Source organism: Coloeus monedula, assembly GCF_965178545.1.
Source record: "Coloeus monedula genome assembly, contig: HAP1_SCAFFOLD_80, whole genome shotgun sequence".
NCBI lineage: Eukaryota > Metazoa > Chordata > Aves > Passeriformes > Corvidae > Coloeus > Coloeus monedula.
This window is the reverse complement of record NW_028120818.1, coordinates 217,516-221,823: the sequence shown is the minus strand read 5'-3', so window position 1 is coordinate 221,823 and position 4,308 is coordinate 217,516.

The window sequence follows — 4,308 nt, the reverse complement described above, 5'->3', positions numbered from 1 at the left end:
GGTTTTTGGCGTCCCGGGGTTTTTTGGGGTTCCCGAGGGGAGTTTTCAGGGGTCTCAAAGTGGGGGTTTGGGCGATCACAAGGGGAATATTTGGGTGTCCCAAGGCTGTTTTGGGGTCCCTGCCGGTGATGGTGATGGGGACCCCGTGCCAGGTATAAACCTTCTCAAGAGGGTCCGGGGGGTGTTGGGAGGTCCCGTGGGAATTTTGGTGTCCTGAGAGGGTTTTGGGGGATCTGTATGGGGCTTTGCGGTCCTGGGGAGTTTTTGGAGGGTCCCGGGGATATTTTCGGGGTCCCAGGAGAGGTTGGGGTTCCCCGGGGGGGTGTTGGGGATTCCCGGGAGGTTTTGGGGTACCTGGGCGATGCCGGTGACAGAGCTGGGGACCCCGTGCCGGGTATGAACCTTCTCGCTGCGCACGGGCAGCGTCAGCGTGTTCAGGGAGATCCTGGGGGGCCCGGGGGGTTCACCCCAAATCCCAGGGGATCCCAAATGCTGAGGGACCCCTGAACTCCCCTCACCGCTGGATCTGCTGCAGGCAGGGGGGCACCAGCACTCGGCCCCCACCCCCCACTCTGACGGGGGGGCTGCAGAAGAAATCTGGGGGGCACAGACGGGTGAATGGGAACACCTGGGACCATGGTGGGATCATAGTGGGATCATCCTGGGAGTGACTGGGATCATACTGAGTGTAACTGAAAGTGACTGGGATCATACTGGGGGTGACTGGGAGCCCCAGGGCCCATGCTGGGAGTGACCTGGGCCCCACTCTGGGTGGAACTGGGGGAACTGGCCCAGCCGGGGCTCAGGGTTGTTCTCCCCCAGGGCTGCTGCCACCCCCGGCCCCAGAGAGCCGAGGGACAGGGGACAGCCGAGGGACAGGGGACAGCCAGGGAACACGGCCTGGCGCAGGGACACTGTGCTCCAGCACTCTGGGCTGTTGTGCCCGGGGCGTTGCCCTTGGGCTCCCAGGACAGGCAGAGAGGGCAGAATCCCCTCCAGGAGCTGTTGTTGGCTCGAAGCTTTGGTGTTGGACATTCTCAACCACTCAGTGATTTCATAGTCTCCTCTATGATGTCAGACCTCTGCCCAGTGATATCACAGCCTTATCTGCGATGTCACAGCTCACTCTATGATGTCACATAGCAACCCTGTGATGTCATAGCCACTCTGTGATGTCACACCACCTGTGATGTCACAGTCCTCTCTGTGATATCACACAGCTGCTCTGTGATGTCACAGCTGACTCTATGATGTCATACAGCCACCCTGTGATATCACAGCCTGTTCTGGGATGTCACACGACCACTCTGTGATGTCACACCAGCAGCCTGTGATGTCACAACCTGCTTTGTGATGTCACAAGTGCTCTGTGATGTCAGTCTGCTACATGATATCTGACCTCTGCCCTGTGATGTCATAGCCCAATCTGTGATGCCACAGCACCACTCTGTGATGTCACAAAGGTGCTCCATGATGTCACAGCTGACTCTATGATGTCAAACAGCCACCCTGTGATGTCACAACCCACTCTGTGATGTCGCAGCCAACTCTGTGATGTCACACAGCCCCTTCCTGACATCACAGCTGCTCTGGGGTTCTGTGACACAGGCACAGAGGTGTTCCCAAAACTTCAGTGAAACAAAACCTCCTCAGCACCAGCGCAGCACGAAGCAGCAGCATTCTTTATTGGGCCGGATGCACGAGGGGAGAGCCCCTCCCAAAGCCGTGGGTGCCGAGTTCAGGAATGTTCCTGTTTGCAGACTGTGCTTCACAGACACATTCCCAGATTGTCCCACCAGAAACACACACACGATCATCATTGCCCCAAAATCATTGCAGATTTCCCCCACCCCTTTGCACATCCCTTCTTCTGCCCTGGGGGTCTCTTTGGGGATCCCTTGGGGGTCGCTGACCCCAAAGCCAGCCCTGACTGCCCGGTGAACTGGTGAAAGTTGGCACACCTGGGCTGGTTGCTGCCCACAGAATCAGCCTTGGGCGGTTCCATGGCCAGTGGCTTTTGGAGAAGAAGCATTGTATGAACCCACCAGGTGCAAACGGTTTTTCATCTGGCAAATTTCCCCCCCTTGGAGGGCTGTGAAGCTTCTCTTCCCTTCAAGCCTTCAGAAGCCTCACTCTGCTCCTTTACTCACATCCCACGAGTTCCTCAGCTGCTTTCACAACCATGTTCTTTACACAGCTCAAAGCAAGTGTCATAAGCACAAGTAGTGCTGTGATCCCAGTTAGACTTTGCAAAAGTGACACCAACCATCAGTCAGGGAAAATCCAAGTCCTCTAAATATTTTATCCAAACAGTTACTGTCTAACCCTCCCCTTAATTCCCTGCTGGATGCAGCAGCCGATTTTATCCTCTCTACCTGATCATCCAATCCAGCATCACATTTGGAATGTGCACACAACAAGTGTTGCTGTTTCAGTTCAAGAATCCACACACTCCCTGTCCATGTAGCAGCAATGGGGCTAAAGCCAATCTGCTCTGGAAGGTCATTTTAGCTGGGGCTGGCAATTGTTCCTTTATTTCAGCAAACCCCAAAGGAGCTGCATTCACTGAAGTTTCCATTGGCAGAGCCCAATGGTGTGGGGCTGGTCTGTTCCTAAAGGCAGATCTTTGCGGAGCAGGGATGGATTCTAAAATCCATCTCGCTGGAGTTCCCGCACTGGGATGTTTCCCAGTTCCATCCCCTTTAACCTTTCCCCACAGTCGGGTTCCCGGTGGTGACTCCTTGCACGAGGGACGGAACGTTCATACCCCCAGTGTCCGTGGTGCTCCTGATTCTCCCAGGGGCAAACGTGTGCTCCAAATTCCATCCCTTCCCACCCATCCTGGGGCTCCTAAGGATCTGACCGTGTCCTGCTGACACTCTGTGCCTCTCCAAGGCTCCTTGTTTGTTGGCTCAGCCCAGGTGTCCCTGAGAAAGGCAGAATCATTTCTACAAACACAGCCCAGCCTCAGAGCCTGGGCCACAGCCAGGAGCCGCTGGACCTCAGCATTCCAAACAGCTCAAGTGTCTGTCCCAGGGCAATCCCACTTTTCCTTGGTCCTCAGATCCTTTGGCCTTGACCTTGTTAAATCTGGATATTTTATACCCACCTCTAAGGGGTCCTGTGGGAGACCTGGGCTCCCTGCCCAGCCCAGACACCCCTGAACTGGCTGGAAACATTCCCAGTGTCCTGTCTGAGGGCCATTCCATACTGCTGGAATTTGACAGCCCCAGGGGGTATCAGTGCAATCTGTCAGCTGATCAATATTTCCTGAGGTAATTTCCAGATCCGCTTTGGAAATGTTACAATTCTCAGCAGTATTGTTCTGATGTGTCCATGGTAAGGAATATTCTCCTTCCATCGCTGTCCAGGTGCCCTGGGTGCTATTTCCTTCCCACACGTGTTCCCAGATTTTTGTCAAATTGCTGACTGAAGCTCCCCACGGAACTGGATTTTCTGCAGAGGTTGGTGTTGGCAAACAAGCTGTTACAGGGGTTACATTCTGTCATCTGCCAACATCTCGCACTGACTTTGAAAACTGCATTTCCCTTCCCAGAAGTCAGGAACATCGTTTCTATTATTATTATAGATACACAATTATTGATCATCTTCATCTAGATCCAATAAATAGTATCCCCTTAGAAAATCATATTCAATACCTCAAACAATAGGATTTATGTAAAACCCCAAACCCCACGGTGTCAGTCAGTCTTGTTTCTGCTGTGTTTAATGTGTGCTCGCTGGTTTTACCCACATGTGATGAAGCCCGAGTTGGATTCCTTCTACCTTGAGTGCAGGGTAGGTTACCAGGAGGACTTGAGATGGTCCCTTCCACTTTGGTTGGATTGTTCCAAAATTCCAGGTTCTGATGCACACCGCATCTCCTGGTTGGAAAGGATGCACAGGCGAGTCCAGCCCCAATGATCTGTTGAGAACCATGCACCTTTTAAGGCTTACAAGAGTTAGTCCCAGTGCTATTAAATATTCATTTCAGCCAAACTTCTGAGCCTTCCCTTGGCTTGTTGGTGCCACATGGGAAAGCTTCTGGCCATCCAGAAAAAGGATCCATCAATGCCAAAGTGTGCCAGTGCCCCTTCTGCCTGGGCACTTCTGCAAAATCAGTTGGCCAAAATCACCTGGTGATTCCCATTTAACGAGCCCTGCAGGCAGCCTTCTTCCTTCAAAACCAATCCCATCTTTCTCAACAACTGATCTATCATTTTTTGCCATTTTTGTGCTTACTAGATGCCTTTGTAAACTGGCCACCAGATTCTCCATTTCCTCCTGTGGTTCCTGATGTTTGAGTTC